This window comes from Arachis ipaensis, chromosome B7 (genome assembly GCF_059453495.1).
Source record: "Arachis ipaensis isolate K30076 ecotype BB chromosome B7, ASM5945349v1, whole genome shotgun sequence".
Taxonomy (NCBI): Eukaryota; Viridiplantae; Streptophyta; class Magnoliopsida; order Fabales; family Fabaceae; genus Arachis; species Arachis ipaensis.
This window is the reverse complement of record NC_142442.1, coordinates 105,988,904-106,006,993: the sequence shown is the minus strand read 5'-3', so window position 1 is coordinate 106,006,993 and position 18,090 is coordinate 105,988,904. Positions and strand designations below refer to the sequence as shown.

At 37.0% G+C, this 18,090-nt stretch overlaps 2 non-coding genes across 2 annotated transcripts; one reads left to right on the top strand and one right to left on the bottom strand.

Annotated features, from left to right (window-relative positions):
• Positions 1 to 1,633: 1,633 nt before the first annotated feature.
• On the top strand, positions 1,634 to 1,741 carry LOC148553632 (small nucleolar RNA R71). The gene has a single exon (XR_015893273.1). It is a non-coding gene; the product is annotated as a small nucleolar RNA R71 (small nucleolar RNA).
• Positions 1,742 to 8,349: 6,608 nt separating this feature from the next.
• LOC148553631 (small nucleolar RNA R71) lies at positions 8,350 to 8,457 on the bottom strand. Its single transcript, XR_015893044.1, has one exon. It is a non-coding gene; the product is annotated as a small nucleolar RNA R71 (small nucleolar RNA).
• Positions 8,458 to 18,090: the final 9,633 nt, after the last annotated feature.

Genomic DNA, 18,090 nt, shown 5'->3' with positions numbered 1-18,090 from the left:
GTTGAGACTCTCCAACACCAAACTTAGAGTTTGGATATGGGAGTTCAACACCAAACTTAGAGTTTGACTGTGGGGGCTTGGGTTGACTCTGCTTTGAGAGAAGCTTTTTCTGCTTCCTCTCCATGGTTGCAGAGGGGGATCCTTGAGTTTTAAACATAAGGGGGTCCTCATTTAATTGAAGGATCAATTCTCCTCTGTCCACATCAATCACAGCTCTTGCTGTGGCTAGGAAAGGTCTTCCTAGGATGATGGATTCATCCTCTTCCTTTCCAGTATCCAGGACTATGAAATCAGCAGGGATGTAAAGGCCTTCAACCTTTACTAACACGTCCTCTACTTGTCCATAAGCCTATTTTCTTGAATTATTTGCCATCTCTAATGAGATTTTAGCAGCTTGCACCCCATAGATTCCCAGTTTCTCTATTACAGAGAGGGGCATGAGGTTTATTCCTGAACCAAGGTCACATAGAGCCTTAAAGATCATGGTGCCTATAGTACAGGGTATTATGAACTTTCCAGGATCCTGTCTCTTCCGAGGCAATGTCAGTTGATCCAGATCACTTAGTTCATTGATGAACAAGGGAGGTTCAACTTCCCAAGTATCAATGCCAAATAATTTGGCATTCAGCTTCATGATTGCACCAAGAAACTTGGCAGTTTGCTCTTCAGTAACATCCTCATTCTCTTCAGAAGAGGAATACTCATCAGAGCTCATGAAGGGCATAAGGAGGTTCAATGGAATCTCTATGGTCTCTAGATGAGCCTCAGAGTCCTGTGGTTCCTCAGAGGGAAGCTCCTTATTGACCACTGGACGTCCCAGGAGGTCTTCCTCCTTGGGATTCACGTCCTCTCCTTCCCTTACAGGTTCGGCCATGGTTCTTATGTCAATGGCCTTGCACTCTCCTTTTGGATTCTCTTCTGTATTGCTTGGGAGAGTACTAGGAGGGATTTCAGTGATCCTTTTACTCAGCTGGCCCACTTGTGCTTCCAAATTTCTAATGGAAGACCTTGTTTCATTCATGAAACTTACAGTGGCCTTAGATAGATCAGAGACTAAGTTTGTTAAATTAGAAGTATTTTGTTCAGAGTTCTCTGTCTGTTGCTGAGTGGATGATGGAAAAGGTTTATTATTGTTAAACCTGTTTCTTCCACCATTATTAAAGCCTTGTTGAGGCTTTTAATCCTTCCATGAGAAATTTGGATGATTTCTCCATGTTGAGTTATAGGTGTTTCCATAAGGTTCACCTAAATAATTTACCTCTGCTATTGCAGGGTTTTCAGGATCATAAGCTTCTTCTTCAGAAGATACCTCTTGAGTACTGTTGGATGCAGCTTGCATTCCATTCAGACTCTGAGAAATCATATTGACTTGCTGAGTCAATATTTTATTCTGAGCCAATATGGCATTCAGAGTATCAACTTCAAGAACTCCCTTCTTCATAGGCGTCCCATTACTCACAGGATTCCTCTCGGAAGTGTACATGAACTGGTTATTAGCAACCATGTCAATGAGTTCTTGAGCTTCTGCAGGCGTTTTCTTTAGGTGAATGGATCCACCTACAGAAGTGTCCAGTGACATCTTTGATAGCTCAGATAAACCATCATAGAATATATCCAGGATGGTCCATTCTGAAAGCATGTCAGAAGGACACTTTTTGGTCAACTGTTTGTATCTTTCCCAAGCTTCATAGAGGGATTCACCTTCTTTCTGTCTAAAGGTTTGAACATCCACTCTAAGCTTGCTCAGCTTTTGAGGAGGAAAGAACTTGGCTAAGAAAGCCGTGACCAGCTTATCCCAAGAGTTCAGGCTGTCTTTGGAATTAGGTGCAGTAAAGTCACCAAGCATCTTCCTTACATTATTATTATTTTCGGCTGCCATCTCCTCTTCCTGTTCGAAAATTTCTGAAAGGTTATCTCTGGATTGTTGTAATTTAGCTTCTCTTAATTTTCTCTTCAGAGTCCTTTCAGGTTCTGGATCTGCTTCAACAAGAATATTCTTGTCCTTGCTCCTGCTCATATGACAAAGAAGAGGGCACAGAAAAATACTAATAATAATAGAGATCCTTTATACCACAGTATAGGGGTCCCTGTGTGAGTAGAAGAAGAGGGGGAGACAAAGAATGTAATATAATGGAAGAAACACAACTGTGAGGAGGGTTGAGATGTGAGATGAGATGTTAGTAAATGAATAAATAAATAGAATAAGATGAGAGAGATGGAATTTTCGAAAATAGTTTTTGAAAAAGAGTTAGTGATTTTCGAAAATAGTTTTTGAAAAAATGTTAGTAATTTTCGAAAATTAAGATTTAAAAATTAAAACAATTAATAAATTAAAAAGAAATTTTGAAAAAAGGGGGAAGATATTTTTAAAAATGAGAGAGAGAGAGTTAGTTAGGTAGTTTTGAAAAAGTTAAGAAACAAACAAAAAGTTAGTTAGTTAGTTGAAACAAATTTTGAAAAGATAAGTTAGGAAGTTGGAAAAGATATTTTGAAATTAGATTTTTGAAAAAGATAAGATGAGAAGATATTTTTGAAAAGATATGATAGAAATTAGTTTTTGAAAAAAAAGATTTGATTTTTAAAATCACAATTAATGACTTGATTCATAAGAAATCACAAGATATGATTCTAGAACTCAAAGTTTGAATCTTTCTTAACAAGCAAGTAACAAACTTGAAATTTTTGAATCAAAACATTAATTGTTATGGTTATTTTCGAAAATTTGGTATAAAAATAAGAAAAATATTTTTGGAATTTTCGAAAATAACTAAGAATTTTGAAAAAGATTTGATTTTTGAAAAAGATAAGATTTTCAAATTGAAAATTTGATTTGACTCATAAGAAACAACTTGATTTTAAAAAGATTTTGAAAAAGTCAACTCAAATTTTCGAATTTGATGAGAGAGAAAAGAGGGAAAGATATTTTTTTGATTTTTGAATTTTTATGATGAGAGAGAAAAACAAGAAAAATGATGCAATGCATGAAATTTTTAGATCAAAACAATGAATGCATGCAAGAATGCTATGAATGTCAAGATGAACACCAAGAACACTATGAAAAACATGATGAACATCAAGAATATATTTTTGAAAAAATTTTTAATGCAAAGAAAACATGCAAGACACCAAACTTAGAATTCTTTAATGCTTAGACACTAAGAATTCAAGAATGCATATGAAAAACACTAAACAACACAAAACAAAAAATCATCAAGATCAAACAAGAAGACTTACCAAGAACAACTTGAAGATCATGAAGAACACTATGAATGCATAAAATTTTCGAAAAATGCAAGATGCACATGCAATTGACACCAAACTTATAACATGACTCAAGACTCAAACAAGAAACACAAAAAATGTTTTTGATTTTTTTTTTTTTTGATTTTCTAATTTTTTGGATTTTTTTTCGAAAATTATATGAAAAAGAAAAAATAAGGATTCAAAAATTTTTATCATGAATTCCAGGAATCTTGCCATGTTTAGTCTAAAGCTTCAGTCCAGGAATTAGACATGGCACACTAGCCAGCCAAGCTTTCAATGAAAGCTCCGGTCCAAAACACTAGACATGGCCAATGGCCAGCCAAGCTTTAGCATGTAAATCAGGAACAGTAGCAGGTGGATTAACAACAACTAGCTTGCTCTTGATAACAAATTGCTGCCTCAGTCCAAATAAATTTAGACATGGCTTTACAGCCAGCCAGGCTTCACATGCTTCATGAAACACTAGAATTCATTCTTAAAAATTTTGAATCTAAAATTTTTTTCGAAAACAGGTGAGAAAATTTTGACATATTTTTGAAAATTTTTTTTTTGAAAATAAAATAAAAAGAAAATTACCTAATCTGAGCAACAGGATGAACCGTCAGTTGTCCAAACTCGAACAATCCCCGGCAACGGCGCCAAAAACTTGGTTCATGAAATTGTGATGTCCAGGCTCAAACAATCCCTGGCAACGTGAGCAACTTGGTACGCACAATCGTAATTACACTTTGATTATGTAAAATTCATGGCTCTTTCTTTCCCTGGCAATGGCGCCAACAACATGGTGCCAATACCATGGTTCACAACTTCGATACAACTAACCAGCAAGTGCACTGGGTCGTCCAAGTAATACCTTACGTGAGTAAGGGTCGAATCCCACGGAGATTGTTGGTATGAAGCAAGCTATGGTCACCTTGCAAATCTCAGTTAGGCAGATATAAATTGATAATGATGTTTTCGAATAATAAATAATAGAATAGGGATAGAGGTACTTATGTAAATCATTGGTAGGAATTTCAGATAAGCGAATGGAGATGCTTTTCGTTCCTCTGAACCTCTGCTTTCCTGCTATCTTCATCTAATCAGTCTTACTCCTTTCCATGGCTGGCTTTATGTGATACATCACCATTGTCAACGGCTACTTTCGATCATCTCTCGGGAAAATGATCCAATGCCCTGTCACGGCACGGCTAATCGTCTGGAGGCATCACCCTTGTCAATGGCTTCATCTTATCCTCTCAGTGAAAATGATCAACGCACCCTGTCACGGCACGGCTATTCATCTGTCGGTTCTTGATCATGCTGGAATAGGATTTACTATCCTTTTGCGTCTGTCACTAACGCCCCGCAATCGCGAGTTTGGAGCTCGTCACAGTCATTCATTCATTGAATCCTACTCGGAATACCACAGACAAGGTTTAGACTTTCCGGATTCTCTTGAATGCCGCCATCATTCTAGCTTATGCCACGAAGATTCTGATTAAGAGATCTAAGAGATACTCATTCAGTCGAAGGTAGAACGGAAGTGGTTGTCAGGCATGCGTTCATAGGGAATGATGATGATTGTCACATTCATCACATTCAGATTGAAGTACGAATGAATATCTTAGAAGCAAAATAAGATGAATTGAATAGAAAACAGTAGTACTTTGCATTAATCTTTGAGGAACAGCAGAGCTCCACACCTTAATCTATGGAGTGTAGAAACTCTACCGTGAAAATACATAAGTGAAAGGTCCAGGCATGGCCGAGATGGCCAGCCCCCAAAACGTGATCAATAGATCAAAGGATAATCCAAAGATGAACAATGGATTAAAACTGAGACCAAAGATTGTCTAAAAGACTAGTAAAAGGTCCTATTTATAATAAACTAGCTACTAGGGTTTACATGAGTAAGTAATTGATGCATAAATCCACTTCCGGGGCCCACTTTGTGTGTGCTTGGGCTGAGCATGAATGTTACACGTGCAGAGGTCCTTCTTGGAGTTGAACGCCAGCTTTTGTGCCAGTTTGGGCGTTCAACTCTGGTTTTGGCTCCTTTTCTGGCGCTGGACGCCAGATTTGGGTAGAAAGCTAGCGTTGAACGCCAGTTTACGTCATCTATTCTTGGCCAAAGTATGGACTATTATATATTTCTGGAAAGCCCTAGATGTCTACTTTCCAACGCAATTGGAAGCGCGCCATTTCGAGTTCTGTAGCTACAGAAAATCCACTTTGAGTGCAGGGAGGTCAGAATCCAACAGCATCAGCAGTCCTTTTTCAACCTCTGAATCTGATTTTTGCTCAAGTCCCTCAATTTCAGTCAGAAAATACCTGAAATCACAGAAAAACACACAATCTCATAGTAAAGTCCAGAAATGTGAATTTAACATAAAAACTAATGAAAACATCCCTAAAAGTAACTAGATCCTACTAAAAACATACTAAAAACAATGTCAAAAAGCGTATAAATTATCCGCTCATCAACTTGCTGGTTAGTTGTGCAAAGTTGTGTCAAAGAACTAAGATTATGAACGTGCGTATTAAGTTTTTGGTGCCGTTACCAAGGAATGAACGATCACGATTTCGTGCACCAAGTTTTTGGCGCCGTTGCCGGGGATTGTTTGAGTTTGGACAACTGACGGCTCATCTTGTTGCTCATATTAGGTAATTTTATTTTAATTTTAAGTTTTTTATTTTTATTATTTTTATTTTCGAAAAATATTCAAAAAAAAATAAATTATTCTATGGCTTCAGAATTTTTAAGAATGAATTCTAGAGTTTCATGGTGATATGCTGAATCCTGGCTGGCTGTTAAGCCATGTCTAATCCTTTGGACAGAGGTTTCAACTATCATTAGAAGAGCTTCTTTGTCTTTCTCAGCAATTTAGCTTTTGTATGTAATGATTTGCTAAAGCTTGGCTGGCCATTGGCTATGTCTAGTGTTTTAGACCGGAGATTTCACTGAAAGCTTGGCTGGCTAAAAAGCCATGTCTAATTCCTGGACCGGAGTTTTAGACTAACATTGCATGATTCCTGGAATTCTCATTAGAAATTTTGAAATCCTTATTTTTCTTTTCCAAATAATTTTCGAAAAATCCAAAAAAATTTTATAAAATCATAAAACCAAAAATAATTTGATGTTTCTTGCTTGAGTCTAGTATCAACTTTTAAGTTTGGTGTCAATTGCATGTTTTTATTCTTCTTGCATTTTTCGAAAGTGGGTTCATGTGTTCTTCATGATCTTCAAGTTGTTCTTGATGATTTTCCTTGTTTGATCTTTGTATTTTCTTGTTTTGTGTCTTTTCTTATTTTTCATATGCACTTTCAATTTTTTAGTGTCTAAAGTTTGAAAATTTCTAAGTTTGGTGTCTTGCACATTTTTCTTTTCTTAAAAATTTTCAAAAACATGTTCTTGGTGTACATCTTGACATTCAAAGTATTCTTGGTGTTCATCTTGACATTCAAAGTGTTCTTGCATGCATTACTCATTTTGATCATAAATTTTTATGTTTTGTTTCATTTTTTGTTGTTTAATAGAAAAAGAGAAAAACATAAAAATAATATCTTTCCTTTTTTCTCTCTCCTCATTTAAAATTAAAAAATAAAAAAATATCTTTCCCTTTTTCTTCTCATAAATTTCGAATATTTGAGTTGACTTTTTCAAAAAATTTTTAAAATTTAGTTGTTTCTTATGAGTCAAATCAAATTTTCAATTTAAAAATTCTATCTTTTTCAAATCTTTATTTTTAAAAAATCAAATCTTTTTCATTTTTCTTTCATATTTTCGAAAATTCAAAATTGATTTTCAAAAATCTTTTTTTTATTTTATTCCATATTTTTCAAAATCTTTACTAACAATTAATGTGATTGATTCAAAAAAATTTTTGAGTTTGTTACTTGCCTATTAAGAAAGGTTCAATCTTTAAATTTTAGAATCATATCTTTTAGTTTCTTGTTAGTCAAGTAATCAATTTTAATTTTCAAAAATCAAATCTTTTTAATTTCCAATTCAAATCTTTTTCAAAATGATTTTCAATCATATCTTTTTCAATTTCAATCATATCTTTTTCAAAATCAATTTCAAAATCTATTCTAACTTCTCACCCTTTCAAATTTGATTTTCAAATCTTTTTCAATTAACTACTTGACTTTTTGGTTTATTTTTAAAAGTTTTCTATTTCAATCATATCTTTTTCAAAACCACCTAACTAATTTTCTCTCTCTTATTTTCAAAAACTCCCATCCACTTTTTCAAAATTTTTTCTAATTAACTAATTGTTTTAATTTTTAATTTTAATTTTACTCCTTCTCTTAATTTTCGAACTAAAACTACATTTTAAAATAAAAACAAAAATATTTTTCTTTTATTTTTAAATTAAATTCAAATTTTCTCCCCCCTCTCTCATCACCTTCTATTTATGTATTTATCTACTAACACCTCTCTTCTACTCATAATTCGAACCCGATCTTCTTCTATTCTTTTCCTCTTATACTCACATAAAGAATATCTATACTGTGACATAGAGGATTCCATATTTTCTTTTCTGTTCTCTTCTTTTTCATATGAGCAGGAACAAGGATAAGAACATTCTTGTTGAAGCTAATCCTGAACCTGAAAGGACTCTGAAGAGGAAGCTAAGGGAAGCTAAAGCACAACTTTCTGGAGAGAACCTGATAGAAATTTTTGAAAAAGAAGGAGACATGGCCGAAAATAATAACAATGGTGGAGATGCAAGGAAGATGCTTGGTGACTTTACCACACCAAATTCCAACTTACATGGAAGAAGCATCTCAATCCCTACCATTGGAGCAAACAATTTTGAGCTAAAGCCTCAATTAGTTTCTCTGATGCAACAGAATTGCAAGTTTCATAGACTTCCATCAGAAGATCCTTTTCAGTTCTTAACTGAATTCTTGCAAATCTGTGATATTGTTAAGACCAATGGGGTTGATCCCGAGGTCTACAGGCTTATGCTTTTCCCGTTTGCTATAAGAGACAGAGCTAGAATATGGTTGGACTCTCAACCTAAAGATAGCCTGAACTCTTGGGATAAGCTGGTCATGGCTTTCTTAGCCAAGTTCTTTCCTCCTCAAAAGCTTTGCAAGCTTAGAGTGGATGTTCAAACCTTCAAACAGAAAGAAGGTGAATCCCTCTATGAAGCTTGGGAGAGATACAAGCAACTGACTAAAAAGTGTCCTTCTGACATGCTTTCAGAATGGACCATCCTGGATATATTCTATGATGGTCTGTCTGAATTATCAAAGATGTCATTGGACCATTCTGCAGGTGGATCCATTCACCTAAAGAAAACGCCTGCAGAAGCTCAGGAACTCATTGACATGGTTGCAAATAACCAGTTCATGTACACTTCTAAAAGGAATTTTGTGAGTAATGGGACGCCTCAGAGGAAGGGAGTTCTTGAAATTGATACTCTGAATGCCATATTGGCTCAGAATAAAATATTGACTAAGCAAGTCAATATGATTTCTCCGAGTCTGAATGGATTGCAAGCTGCATCCAACTGTACTAAAGAAGCATCTTCTGAAGAAGAAGCTTATGATCCTGAGAACCATGCAATAGCAGAGGTGAATTACATGGGAGAACCCTATGGAAACACCTATAATCCCTCATGGAGAAATCATCCAAATTTCTCATGGAAGGATCAACAAAAGCCTCAACAAGGCTTTAATAATGGTGGAAGAAACAGGTTTAGCAATAGCAAGCTTTTTCCATCATCCTCTCAGCAATAGACAGAGAATTCTGAGCATAATCCATCTAGCTTAGCAAATATATTCTCTGATCTATCTAAGGCCACTCTAAGCTTCATGAATGAAACAAGGTCCTCCATTAGAAATTTGGAGGCACAAGTGGGCTAGCTGAGTAAAAGAGTCACTAAAACTCCTCCAAGTACTCTCCCAAGCAATACAGAAGAGAATCCAAAAAGAGAGTGCAAGGCCATAACCTTACTTGGTGTGGCCGAACCCAGAGAGGAGGAGAAGGACGTGAATCCTAGTGAGGAAGACCTCCTGGGACGTTCATTGACCAATAAGGAGTTTGCCTTTGAGGAACCAAAGGAATCTGAGGCTCATCTAGAGACCATAGAGATTCCATTGAACTTCTTTTTACCATTCATGAGCTCTAATGACTATTCTTCCTCTGAAGAGGATGAAGACATCATTGAAGAGCAGGTTGCTAAATATCTAGGAGCCATCATGAAGTTGAATGCCAATTTATTTGGTACTGATACTTGGGAGGATGAACCCCCCTTGTTCACCAATGAACTAAGTGCATTGATAAGGCAGACATTGCCTCAAAAGAAACCAGATCCCGGAAAGTTCTTCATACCTTGTACCATAGGCACCATGACCTTTGAGAAGGCTTTGTGTGACCTTGGGTCAGGGATAAACCTCATGCCACTCTCTGTAATAGAAAAATTGGGAATCTATGAGGTACAAGCTGCTAGAATCTCACTAGAGATGGCAGACAAATCATTGAAACAAGCTTATGGATTAGTAGAGGACTTGTTAGTAAAGGTTGATGGCCTTTACATCCCTACTGATTTCATAATCCTAGACACTGGGAAGGATGAGGATGAATCCATCATCCTTGGAAGACCCTTCCTATCCACAGCAAAAACTGTGATTGATGTGGATAGAGGAGAGTTGGTCCTTCAACTGAATGAGGACTACCTTGTATTTAAGAATCAAGGTTCTCCTTCTGTAACCATGGAGAGGAAGCATGAAAAGCTTCTCTCACTGTAGAGTCAACCAAAGCCCCCATAGTCAAACTCTAAGTTTGGTGTTGGGAGGCCACAACCAAAGTCTAAGTTTGGTGTTGAACCCCCACATTCAAACTCTAAGTTTGGTGTTGGGAGGTCCCAACAATGCTCTGAACATCTGTGAGGCTCCATGAGAGCGCACTGTCAAGCTATTGACTTTATAGAAGCGCTTGTTGGGAGGCAATCCAATGTTATTTAATTATATCTATTTATTTTCCATTGCTATTTTATTTTTTCTTTAGGTTGATGATCAGGTGAAGTCACAAAAATTACTAAAAAATCAAAAACAAAATGAAAAACAACATTAAAAATAGCTCACCCTGGAGGAAGAGCTTACTGGCATTTAAACGCCAGTAAGAAGCATCAAACTGGCGTTTAACACCAGAAAGAAGCATCAAGCTGGTGTTAAACGCCAGAAACAAGTACCAGACTGGCATTTAACGCCAGAACAGAGCATGGAATTGGCGTTTAAAGCCAAGAATGGGAGAAAAGTTGGCGTTAAACGCCAGAAACAAGTAGCAAGCTGGCATTTAATGCCAGACATGCATTCTAAGGGCGTTTTGCATGCCTACCTAGAGCAGGGATGCTAAGTCCTTAACCCCTCTGGATCTGTGGACCCCACAGGATCCCCACTTATCCCACCTCTTCTTCTCTCCTCTTCACACCTTTTCATAACACTCTTCCCCAAATACCCTTCACCAATCACCTCCATACCTCTTCCCCATAAATCCCACCTACCTCCAAAATTCAAATTCTTTTCCCTCCCAAACCCAACCCCTCATACACACTATCACCCTCCCTTGGCCGAACCTACCACACATCACCATCTCCTCCATCTCTTCTTTTTCTCCTCCTTTCTTTCTTCTTTTGCTCGAGGACGAGCAAACCTTCTAAGTTTGGTGTGGTAAAAGCATTGCTTTTTTATTTTTTCATAACCAATTATGGCACCTAATGCCAGAGAAACCTCTAGAAAGAGGAAAGAGAAAGCAAAAGCTTCCACCTCTGAGTCATGGGAGATGGAGAGATTCATCTCAAAGGTCCATAAAGCCCATCACTAAGAAAAGGATGGAGCAAAGAGATCATGGACCTCAACAAGAGCATGAGGAAATTCCTCACCATGAAATCCCTGAGATACCTCAAGGGATGCACTTTCCTCCACAGAACTATTGGGAGCAAATCAACACCTCCCTAGCAGAATTAAGTTCCAACATGGGACAACTAAGGATGGAACACCAAAAGCATTCCATCATTCTCCATGAGATTAGAGAAGATCAAAGAGCTATAAGGGAGGAGCAACAAAGACAAGGAAGAGACATAGAGCAGCTCAAGAGCACCATCGGTTCTTCAAGAAGAGGAAGACGCCACCATCACTAAGGTGGACCCGTTCCTTAATCTCCTTGTTCTTATTTTCCTATTTTTCGGTTCTTGAGCCTTATGTTTTATTTATGTTTGTGTCTTTACTATATGATCATTAGTGTTTAAGTGTCTATGTCTTAAAGCTATGAATGTCCTATGAATCCATCACCTCTCTTAATTGAAAAATGTTCTAAAAATAAAAGAACAAGAAGTACATGGTTTCGAATTCATCCTTCAAATTAGTTTAATTATTTTGATGTGGTGACAATACTTTTTGTTTTCTGAATGAATGCTTGAACAGTGCATATGTCTTTTGAATTTGTTGTCTATGAATATTAAAATTGTTGGCTCTTGAAAGAATGACAAAACAGGAGAAATGTTATTTGATGATCTGAAAAATCATAAAAATGATTCTTGAAGCAAGAAAAAGCAGTGAATAGAGAAAAGCCTGCGAAAAAAAAAGAAAGAAAAAGAAAAAAAAGAAGCAAGCAGAAAAAGTCAATAGCCCTTAAAACCAAAAGAAAATGGTAATAAAAAGGATCCAAGGCTTTGAGCATCAGTGGATAGGAGGGCCCAAAGGAATAAAATCCTGGCCTAAGCGGCTAAACCAAGCTGTCCCTAACCATGAGCTTGTGGCATGAAGGTGTCAAGTGAAAAGCTTGAGACTGAGCAGTTAAAGTCCAGGTCCAAAGCAAAAACAGAGTGTGCTTAAGAACCCTGGACACCTCTAATTGGGGACTTTAGCAAAGCTGAGTCACAATCTGAAAAGGTTCACCCAATTATGTGTCTGTGGCATTTATGTATCCGGTGGTAAAACTGGAAAACAAAGTGCTTAGGGCCACGGCCAAGACTCATAAAGTAGCTGTGTTCAAGACTCAACATACTGAACTAGGAGAATCAATAACACTATCTAAATTCTAAGTTCCTATAGATGCCAATCATTCTGAACTTCAAAGGATAAAGTGAGATGCCAAAACTGTTCAGAGGCAAAAAGCTACTAGTCCCGCTCATCTAATTGGAGCTAAGTTTCATTGATATTTGGAATTTACAGTATATTCTCTTCTTTTTATCCTATTTGATTTTCAGTTGCTTGGGGACAAGCAACAATTTAAGTTTGGTGTTGTGATGAGCGGATAATTTATACGCTTTTTGGCATTATTTTTACATAGTTTTTAGTATGATTTGATTAGTTTTTAGTATATTTTTATTAGTTTTTAATTAAAAATCGTATTTCTGGACTTTACTAGGAGTTTGTGTGTTTTTTTGTGATTTCAGGTATATTTTCTGACTGAAATTGAAGGACTTGAGCAAAAATCTGATTTAGAGGCTGAAGAAGGACTGCAGATGCTGTTGGATTCTGACCTCCCTGCACTCAAAGTGGATTTTCTGGAGCTACAGAAACCCAAATGGCACGCTCTCAATTGCGTTGGAAAGTAGACATCCAGGGATTTCCAGAAATATATAATAGTCTATACTTTGCTCAAGTTTAGATGACGTAAACTGGCGTTCAACGCCAGCTTTCTGCCCTATTCTGGCGTTAAACGCCAGAAACAAGTTGCAAAGCAGAGTTAAACGCCAGAAACAAGTTACAAACTGGCGTTCAACTCCAAGGAAGACCTCTACACGTGAAAGCTTCAACGCTAAGCCCAAGCACACACCAAGTGGGCCTGGAAGTTGATTTCTGCATCATTTACTCATTTCTGTAAACCCTAGTAACTAGTTTAGTATAAATAGGACTTTTTACTATTGTATTTACATCTCTGGATCTCTGGTTAATCTTTGACTAATTTTATGTTCTGAGATCACGTTTAGGGGGCTGGCCATTTGGCCATGCCTGGACCTTGTTCTTATGTATTTTCAACGGTAGAGTTTCTACACACCATAGATTAAGGTGTGGAGCTCTGCTGTTCCTCATGAATTAATGCAAAGTACTATTGTTTTTCTATTCAACTCAAGCCTATTTCTTCTCTAAGATATTCATTCGCATACAAGAACATGATGAATGTGATGATTATGTGACGCTCATCACCATTCTCACTTATGAACGCGTGCCTGACAAACAATTCCATTCTACAAGAAAGCAAGCTTGAATGCATATCTCTTAGCCTCCTGATCTACGATAAGAGTCTTCGTGGTATAGGCTAGAATTATTGGCGGCCATTCTTGAGATCCATAAAGTCTAAACCTTGTCTGTGAAATTTTGAGTAGGATCTGGGAAGGGATGGCTGTGACGAGCTTCAAACTCGCAAGTGCTGGGCGTAGTGACAGACGCAAAAGGATTACTGAGTCCTATTCTAGCATGATTGAGAAACGACAAATGATTAGTCATGCAGTGACAGCGCATTTGGACCATTTTCACTGAGAGGACGGGATGTAGCCATTGACAATGGTGATGCCCAATATACAGCTTGCCATGGAAAGGAGTATGAATGATTGGATGAAAGCAGTAGGAAAGCAGAGGTTCAGAAGGAATAAAAGCATCTCCATACGCTTATCTGAAATCCTCACCAATGAATTACATAAGTATTTCTATCCTATTTTATATTTTAATTATATTTTAATTATCAAATCTCCATAACCAATTGAATCCGCCTGACTGAGATTTACAAGGTGACCATAGCTTGCTTCAAACCGACAATCTCCGTGTGATCGACCCTTACTCACGTAAGGTTTATTACTTGGATGACCCAGTGCACTTGCTGGTTAGTTGTGTGAAGTTGTGACAAAGAACTAAGATTATGAACGTGCGTATTAAGTTTTTGGCGCCGTTACCAAGGAATGAATGATCACGATTTTGTGCACCAGTCGTCCTAGTAATACCTGTGTGAGTGAGGGTCGATCCCACGAGGATTGTTATTTGAAGCATGCTATGGTTATCTTGTAGATCTTAGTCAGGCAGATAGAAAAGTTGTTTGTTAGTTTAAAACGCATAAAAGTAAAATAAATAAAATGTTACTCAATTGATGGTGATTGCAATGATATGAAGATGGTTAAGGTTTGGAGATGCTTTGTTCTTCTGGATTAATCCGGTCTTACTGTCTACTTCAACTATGAATGATTTCTTCTATGGCAAGCTGTATGTGATCAACGCCCTTCTTAAGAGATCACTAATGCTCCTCCAGATCTGAATCCCAGGGTTAGTGCGAATCTAGTTTGATTGAGGGTGATACTCCTGCAGCTCATTCTCCTTAGTGATCCTACTCAAAATGCCACAGATAAGGTCGAATCTTTCGGATCAGAGAATGCGGTGCCCTTGGTTCTAGCTTTTACCACAAAGACTCTATCGCCACGCTTTTGTGGATCTGTTGGCACGCTTTACATTTTGCCATGCTTTTAAAGCGTGCCGAAAGATTGACATACAATCAAGATTTTAAGGCGTACCGAAAAGTCAAAACTTGTCGTTATACTTCCAAAGCGTGGCCTAATCCTTTTCAAATAAAAAAAAGAAAAAATAGAAAATAGAAAATAAAATAGAAATGTTAATAAGTTAATCTTTAAAATAAAATAAAATACTAAAAAATTAATCTTTCATTTATTTATATGGATTTTACACATAATAAAATATGAATGTAACATTTAAAAAAAATAAATTCAACTTCCAAAATAAACATTTAAAAAATTATAATTCTATATTAGAAAAAATCTAATCTAATTTACTTCTTCTGGCAACACTAGGCAACATTTCTAATTCACTTCTTCTTGCATATGTGGCCTTAATGGCTGCGTCATTCCATAACTCCTCAATCAATGGCACATATTGGCGTGTAGCAGCGGGAAAGATGGCATCAAGTTTGCCTGATACCATAGTTTTCAACAACTAATCAGGGAATGCTTTCAACCTTGTACCAATGGAATACGTTGTCTTCTCATCAAATTTTGGTCCAGACCCTTTTGTGAGCCATAAGCAAAATCTTTCAATACAAATGGCAAGCTAAATGTTAAATATGCATGCCTCTTATTATCTTATACAGTAATCACTATCCAAATAATAAGGGGGATTTTGTGTTAATTTTGGAAGGAATTATCAATCATGTAAAACCTTAAACAAACATCTAAGCATGCTGCTAACCATTTAGATTTCAGACTCACAAGTACAAGGTGCGCGGTTGATAGACAGTTGAACATTAGGACATGTATTTTTTGGTGCTGAGCCAAACTTTTGCAGGAGAAGTGTATAAAAAGGATAAAAATTGTCTCATACCTGTGTACCAAGAGTAGAAGACTGTGCTTTCTTTAAACGCCCCAAACATTCGTCTTCAAAATGCTCGCGACCTGATGACAAGTCATCTTATACTAGTTTCACTAGCATTTTTACTTGCTTTTATTAGGTTTTATGCACTTTCTTGCACAATAAGTAAGTGGTTGGAGTAGAATTTTAGGATTATTTTGATTCAACCAAACATCATTTATTTTAATACAAAATCATGAGATTTATGCAAGAATTAACTAATTATTATGAGTGATGCAGATTCTTGTGATTTTGGTGAGACTTTGATTGCTTGTTTGGTTGATTTTCGGTGAGAAAATGAAGGAAAGGAGAAGTGCTGCAGTATAACGTTGCATTCAAACAAAGAACGCCACGCTCACTTGCGACGTGCACGCGTACAAGACGCTTACGTGTCAGGAGGCAATTTTCGAAGATCCACGCGTACGCGTGAATGACGCGTACGCGTGGGTATGTTTGGCGCTCGTTTTCAAAGAGAGCGCTACGTTTGATCACTCAGCGTTTTTGCGCAAGATTTAAAATTGGAGGCAAAATTCTAGAAATGACGCGAACGCATCGATGGAGCAGCTGTGATGAAGCACGCGCACGCGTGACTGGCGCTGAAGCATGGAATAGATATTTGCTACCCACGCGCACGCGTTGGCAGCGCTCACTAAGCCAACGTAGCCCTCACTAAGTTAACGCTATCAGTGACGCATATGCGTACATGACGCGTAGGCGTCAATAAGCAAAAATGCAAAAAGGACGCGCACGTGTCAGTGACGCGCACGCGTGGATGAATGAACATTGCGCTCACTTAGAGAACGAAACGTTCCATTGGGAGCTGCAACAAGTGATATTTTGATCCATTTCTTCAAAGGACAAAAAGCCCACTCCAAGTACTGGAAGCCATAATTGGAAAGTGTATAAATAGCTAGGAATTTGATTTCATTGGGGGCTCTCTTTTATTTTTCTTTTAGAATTTTAGAATAAGGATCAGATCTAAATTTTCCTTTCCGTTTTGTTTTCTCTCTTCTGCAACTTTTATTTTCTATTCTTGGGTCTTGAACTTGAATTGAAGAATTCTGCTGAATCTCTTCATCCGAGAGTCATCTTTTGCTTTTCCTTTCATAGTTCTAAGAATTTGAGATCTGATATTAGGTTTTTACTTTCTTCTACAATTTCTTTTTTGTTTTGTTAAGAGAGCAATTGTGATCTAGATTTCCTTTATGTTTTGTCATTCTATTGCGATTGTCAATTTCTCTGTTAAGATTTTAAAGTTGATCTAAGTTTTCATTCTGTTTTTACTCTTTTGCAAATTTCCCATTTCTGTTTTGGTAACAAATTTCTTCGTCTGAGAGTTCTTTATTTTACTTCACTTTACATTTTCTAGTTCTGTTTCAATTCCCAGCACCCAAATCCCTTTATTCTTAATGCAATTTAAGTTTCTTGTCAATTTAGATTCAGCAAATTTCAATACCTTGCACTTTAAGTTTCAGTTATTTATATTTCTTGCAATTTAAGTTTCAGCTCTTTTATTTTCTTGCACTTTAAGTTTCTGCAATTTACTTCCTCTACACTTTAAGATTTTGTCAATTTACCTTCTCCCTTTTTTTTTCTTGAAATTTTACTTCTGTTAATCAAGTTTCACTCAAATCATCAAATATTTGCTTAACTGAATTCAACACCTAACTAAAGTTGCTCAATCCATCAATCCCTATGGGATCGACCTCACTCTTGTGAGTTATTACTACTTGATGCGACCCGGTACACTTGCCGGTGAGGTTGTGTGGAATCGTTTTTCCCTCATCAAGTTTTTGGCGCCGTTGCCGGGGATTGATTTAGATTGACAATGATTAAGTAGGTGATAATCTAGATTAAGCACTTTTCTTTTGTTTTCCTTTTAAGCATATTAACTATTTGACACATTATGTCACCTAACCCTCTAACCACATTCTAGCATTAGAATGTCCATGTTTTATTTGGTTTGTTTGTGATTTTGCAAGTCATGGAGGCTGAGGTGCGTGAAGAGGGAGTGAGTAACAATGCTCAACCTGCAAGAAGGGTGTTGGCCTCTTACACTATCCCCAATCCCAGACACTATGGGAGCAGCATCCTCACACCAAATGTTCATGCAAATAACTTCGAGTTGAAGCCTCAACTAATCACTTTGGTGCATAACAATTGTGTTTATGGAGGTGGCCCTCTTGAAGACCCCAACCAACATTTGTCTATTTTCTTGAGGATTTGTGAAACTGTCAAGACAAATGGGGTACATCCTTACATCTACAAATTACTTATATTCTCATTTTCTTTGAGGGACAATGCTGCTCAATGGCTGGAAACCTTTCCCAAGGAAAGAATCAACAATTGAGATGATTTAGTGAGTAAATTCCTAGCCAAGTTCTACCCACCTCAGAGGATCATCAAGCTGAAAACAGAGGTGCAAACCTTCATACAAAAGGAGGGAGAATCACTCTATGAGGCATGGGAATGATATAAGGC